Source organism: Physeter macrocephalus, chromosome 16 (genome assembly GCF_002837175.3).
Source record: "Physeter macrocephalus isolate SW-GA chromosome 16, ASM283717v5, whole genome shotgun sequence".
Lineage (NCBI taxonomy): Eukaryota > Metazoa > Chordata > Mammalia > Artiodactyla > Physeteridae > Physeter > Physeter macrocephalus.
The window spans coordinates 50,035,492-50,041,973 of record NC_041229.1 but is presented as its reverse complement, the minus strand read 5'-3'; positions in this window follow the sequence as shown (position 1 = coordinate 50,041,973).

Here is a 6,482-nt window from a genome sequence, read left to right as displayed (position 1 = left end):
ACTTGGTGGTCTACAGACCAAAGACAGTCCCATAGTTGGAACACAGACCAGAGGGAGCCAATGCACAGACCCACACATACAACTCAATCTCAAGGGTCAATAGTTTGGTAACCCAAAACCCTGAATTCATTCTGTGTCCAATATGAGAGTCACCTAAAAGCACCATTCTGGCAGCTCAGTTTCATACTATTGTGTGAAGGAAATATTGCTTCGGCCAGTAGAAATGGTCCACTCTTCAGACCCAGGGAAATTCCATAGGCACAAGCTCCTTAGAGCATTTGTTCCACATGAAGAGTAGGTGTGTGGGTTAGAGGGTCAGAGAGTACCTCAAATGGGAGAAATGGCACGTGTCCCAGCATCAAAGTGGGACTTGAAAATCTCAAGAGAGGCATTCTGGCGACCAAGTCTACGTGGGGACCAGATCCAGGCTCAGGGTGCCTTCCTTAGTCCCAGGAACTGGAGGTGAATTTAGAAAATCTTGAGGAAGACACTCCAAAGCATCAGTCTCCCTGAAGCATGGGGCTGGGGCAGGGTCCTTTCCTACTCAGGTCTTAGAGATACTGTCTGATCATCCCCTCTTATTATCCTTGACTGCTTCATTTGCCTGCCTTTTAAAAGATTGTGCCTCTTAGTGTTCTGTTATTGGCCCTTCTGTCGAAAACACGAATGAACTTTCTGGCCAACCCAATACATGTACTCTTTGGTTGAATTTATTCGCTCATCTATAGTTACCATCCATAAGCTGTTTAATTCAAAGTCTGTCTTTTATCTAGACTCTCCTGGACCAAACTTGTATGTTAGTGTTTTATTATTCAGCTCAAAGTGTTTTATAATTTCCATGTGGGTTCTTTGACCCCTGAATTTTTTTTTTTTTTTTTTTTTTTTGTGGTATGCGGGCCTCCCTCTGTCGTGGCCTCTCCCGTTGCGGAGCACAGGCTCCGGACGCGCAGGCTCATTGGCCATGGCTCATGGGCCCAGCCGCTCCGCGGCACGTGGGATCCTCCCAGACCGGGGCGCGAACCCGGTTCCCCTGCATCGGCAGGCGGACGCGTAACCGCTGCGCCACCAGGGAAGCCCAACCCCTGAATTTTTTACAAATGTATTTCTTCATTTCCAAACAGAAAGGATTCTTTCCCTAGCTATCTCTTTATGAATGATTTCTACCTGAATTACACTGTGGTCAGAAAAATTATTCTATATTATTTCAGTCCTTTGAAATTTGTTGAGACGTTTTCTGGCCCAATCTATAGCCAGGTTGTAAATGTTCTAGGTGTGCTTGAAAAGAACATATATTCTGCAGTTATTGGGCACAGAATTTTATATGTGTGTATTAAATATATTAATCATGTTCAAATTATCTATATCTGTACCGACTTTTCCCTTGTTTTATTAATTATTGAAAGGGATTTTAAAATCTCCCTCTATGATTATGAATATGTAAATTTCTCCTTTTCTGTCAATTTTTATTTCATTTTGAGGCTATGTTATTAGACACAAATTCAATCTTGTGTCTTCCTGATGGACATGGGGAAAGTCCCGTTTCATTGCTATTAATGCTTTTTGTCCTAAAATCTAATTGTTATTACTGTACAACATTAGTTTTGTCTTGGTTAGTGGGTTTTGTTTTTGTTTTTCATTTCTATTTTATTTGTTGGTTTGTTTGTTTGTTTATTTATTGGCTGCATCGGGTCTTAGTTGTTGCACACAGGCTTTTCTCTAGTTGTGGCAAGCAGGGCTACTCTTCATTGTGGTGCGCAGGCTTCTCATTGCAGTGGCTTCTCTTGTTGCGGAGCGTGGCCTCTAGGGCGCGCAGGTTTCAGTAGTTGTGGCTCGTGGGCTCTAGAGAGCAGGCTCAGTAGTTGTGGCCCACAGGCTTAGTTGCTCCGTAGCATGTGGGATCTTCCTGGACAAGGGATCGAACCCGTGTCCCCTGCATTGGCAGGCGGATTCTTAACCACTGTGCCACCAGGGAAGTCCCTCATTTCTCTTTTAAATCTTTCTGTATCTTTACGTCTTAGAAATGTTTCCTGTAAACCTCATATAGTTTGGTTTTGTTTTATTGTCCAGTTTGACAATCTTTGTCCTCTAGATGGAATATTTCATCCATTAACAATTAATGTAATAATTTAAATATATTTGAGTTTATCGTATTTCATGCTTCCTGTTTATCCTGTCTATTCAATGTTTCGTGACTTCTTCTTTCTTTCTTTTTCTTATAATCCTTCCCCAAAGACCTTAAATCTTTTTAATCAATTTACTATTTCTTTTAATTATGTTTGTCATAAGTTTTAATTCTATATTTTTAACTCCACAAGATATAGTTTCTATAGTCAGTTTTTTATATTTGTTTTTTTGTTTTTGTTTTAGATTTACCCACATATTTACCAATCTCTTTGCTCTTCAATTTATGTGTTTTTTTTGTTTTTTTGTGTGTTTTTTTGTTGTTGTTGTTGTATGCGGGCCTCTCACTGTTGTGGCCTCTCCCGTTGCGGAGCACAGGCTCCAGATCAATTTATGTTTTATCCCAGATCTTATGTCACTTTCCTTTGGTCTGAAATATACCCTTCAGAATTTTTTTTTTAAACTTTTATCTATGTAGTTTTTTCTTTTAATCCAGAGTTGTTTTTTGAGTTTTGAGTGTCCCAGCTTTGGCAGTTTACTGTTTATTTATTTATTTGGTTGTGCTGGGTCTTTAGTTGGGGCAGGTGGGCTCCTTAGTTGCGTGCGGTATGCATGTGGGATCACCAGCAATCAAACCCAGGCCCCCTGCATCAGGAGCACAGAGTCTTAATGACTGTGCCACCAGGGAAGTCCCCAGAATTATTTCTTCTGTTGAGATTTTCTTGATGGAAAACTCAGGTTTTTTGAATTTGCATATTTATTTATTTGTTTGAAGATGTCTTTATTTTCACTCTCAATCTTTTTTTTTTTTTTTTTTTGGCCACTCCACACAGCTTGCAGGATCTTAGTTCCCCAACCAGGGACTGAACCTAGGCCACAGCAGTGAAAGCACCAAGTCCTCACCACTGGACCACCAGGGAATTCCCCATTTTCACTCTCAATCTTGAAAGATATTTTCTCTGGGTGTAGACTTCTAGGGTAGGGGTTATTCTCTTTCCACTCACAATGCCATTCAACTGTCCCTGGCTCTCATTGCTGTTGAGAATTCAGCTAACTGCCTTTTTTTTTTTTTTAAGTTGATATTTTTCTTTCTGGATATTTTTATTCTGTCTTTAGTGTTCCTCAGTTCTATTAATGATGTGTCGAGATATGGATTTCTTTTTTTAATTCTTCTTGAGATTCATTAAGTTTACTGAATCTGTGCATTAGTGCCTTTCACCAGTTCTAAAGATTTCTCAGCCATAATCTTAAAATATTGCCTCTACTCCATTCACTCTCATTTGAGAATACCAATTAAATGTGTTATGCATTCTCACTCTATCTTTCATTTCTCTTAACCTTTCCTTGATTGTTTTCCTCTTTATATCTGTTTGTGCTGCATTCTATACAATTTCTTCTGACCTCTTCATCTGTGTCTAATCTACTTTTCTACCTACCCATTGAGTTTTTCTTTCAAAAATTATATATTTTCTGAAAGCTGGATTTTTTTTTTAATTTGCTAGATCACATTTTAAAGTCTTCTTTTTCCTCTAGACATTTTCAGGTTTGTCTGTTACTACTTTAAACACAGTAAGCATAGTTGTCTTATATTCTGTGTTTGACAGTTTCAGTAACTAAAGTCTTGATAGGTCCCTATTGTCATATTTTTTTTCTGCTGGTTCTCACTCATAGTGCCATGTTTCCTTGAGGCCTAGTTTAGCTGGAGCTACTTGTTTTCTTTGGAAAATTATTTATGAGAATTCTGAGGCCTAAGAAAATGTTTTCTGGGGAAGGATTTCCATTTGCTTCTGCCAAGTGCCTGGAATCACTACCAGTATAAAACAACTTAAACTAAATTCATATTTGAGGGCTCTTTATTTTTTTAATTTATTTTATTGAAGTATAATTGATTTATAATGTTGTGTTAATTTCTACTGTGAGAGTTTTTTAGATCCGCCAAATGAGCTGAATTTGGGTTGCTAAATCATACAGGGGTCAGATTATGACTATAACTTCTTAGCGACTGTTTCCTTCCTCCACTGCTGAGGGTTTATATCTGATTCCCCCTACACTGAAGACCTTCTGAGGTCCTGCCTTAATGGGCAATTCCTAATCCTATTAGATTCCTTACCATGAGCAAGTTCTCGTCTGTCCCCCATACCTCATACAACAATGAAAACTGAGTTAAGATTGTCCCTTAAGCATTTTGTCCATCTTTTATGGCTGAATTATTTGTGACTGTATTACAGTATTTGACCTGCCATGAATTATCATTTAATAATAAATGTCCCAGGATTTTTACTCCTTTTAGATTATAAAAAAAAACTACCCTCAAAGTTGCAGCTACCTTATTAGACTGTTAAACAGTTATTAAATTTCTAAATATTGGATCTCATCAGTTCTTAGCATTTTAGACCTGGAGGGGACCTTGGAAAACATCTGAATCAGTGATTCTCATCCATAGGCTGCTCATTTAAATCACTTGGGACCTTTTAAAACCATATTGATGCCTAGATCTCATCCCAGACCAGATTTATCAGAATTTGTGAGGGTAAATCTCACATATCAGTAGTTTTTTTAAACTCTCCAGGTGATTCTAATGTGAATCCAGGGTTAAAAAGCACTGGTCTAAACCTCATAGATGAGGAAACTGAGACCCAAAGATGCTAAAAGTCTTCCCAAACTTCACATTTACATAAGGTTGAGGTTAGAATGTGAAGTACCCTAACTCTTACTCCAGGACTCTATTGCCCCGTTCTGCCTCCTTTATTATTGAATACTAAATAAAGATTGGCAACAACATTTCTTTTAATTCAATAATTCATACAACAAACGTGTTTTCTGGGTACTTGTCACTAATGATAGGATGATTAAATAGAAAAACACTCTGGAAACTTAAGGTTAGAGAAAAGCTGATGGAAAACTAGAAGGATTATCTAGTTAGCATTTGTTCTTTAAAGTCACTGCCTAGTCTGGATCTTCTACCTAAGGTGCAATGAAATGTTTTGGTTATAATTTAATACCAGGGGCAAAAAATCCTGTCTTCCCATTAAAACTGATATGCTTAATTATTTTCTAATAATGAGAACTGCATCCTTGACTATTTTTCCTTTTTGTTATAAAGAATTCCAAATCAAACATGATGCTCAGTTATAGCCACTGTACTGGGTCTTATGGTTTGCTCCCTCCTTTTAAGTGATCTGAATTTTATTTCCATTTTTATTAACATTATGGCATAAGTGCCCTTTATTATAAAAATGCCTTATATTGGTTTTGAAAGGAAGTGGTGAAGTAAATTTTTATATTTAAATTTAAAAACCAACCTCAATTCATTAATAGATTGTTACCATTTAATGAGTAAAATATATGTAAACTGCTGTTTTTATTTCCCTAGAGTGTTTACCAAGGAAAACATTAAAATATAGACTCCTAAATTTATCTAAGGGAGACATTTTAGATACATGGTTTCTCAATCAGCATTATTCATTTTATAGATTTCTTTGATAATTATCAGTTGTGAAAGTCATATCTAGACCTATTATATGACTGATTATGTATGCATACGTACCAGAATCTAATGTGATACCACAGCCAGCCAGACTTTTCTTTTAGCTGCTGGTCTTTAAAGAGTCAATAACCATTTCTTGATAACCATAACTTATGTGTCAGACCTTTGTTAGTTTCTATCATTCATTAAAAGTATTCAGCAAATTGTTTGTTGAGTTCCAGAATGTACCTGGCACTGTGCTAGGTTTAAGATAACTGCTATCAAGAAGCTCACACTCTTAATACATGATGTCACATACATTATATCATTTAGCTTTCATTCAATCCTGTGAAATAGATATTGTTATCCCCATAGCCTCTACTATCTTATCTGTAAAACAGAAATAATACCTCTTAAAGCTACTGTGAGAGTTAAATAGACAATAAGTGTGGAACATGGTTCCTGCCATCAAATTCAGTGTTCTTTCTACACCACCACACCTTCCAATACCAGAATTTTCTGTTTGTTTTCACCTACCCCTTTATTCTTCAGATACCATTTTGAATTAGCATCTGCTCTATGGTTGTAATTCCTTTACCCAATTCCAATTCCTCACCCCCACCATGGCTTCTTCCCATCTTTCTCCCTCTATTAAAATCCAATCCTTTTCTGACCCCTTGCCTTCCCCCTTGCAACCCAAAGTATTTTTGGAAATGATCCCTTATCACTGATTCATTGTTGATGGCAATGTAATTGGTATGAATTCTGTGTAAGATAATTTGGCATTATCTATGAAAATTATAAAAGCATTTCCACTTGTAGGAAGTTATCCCACAATTATATTCATATATAAAGAAGTATTAAAGAAAGATATTCCATATAGCATTGTTTTTAA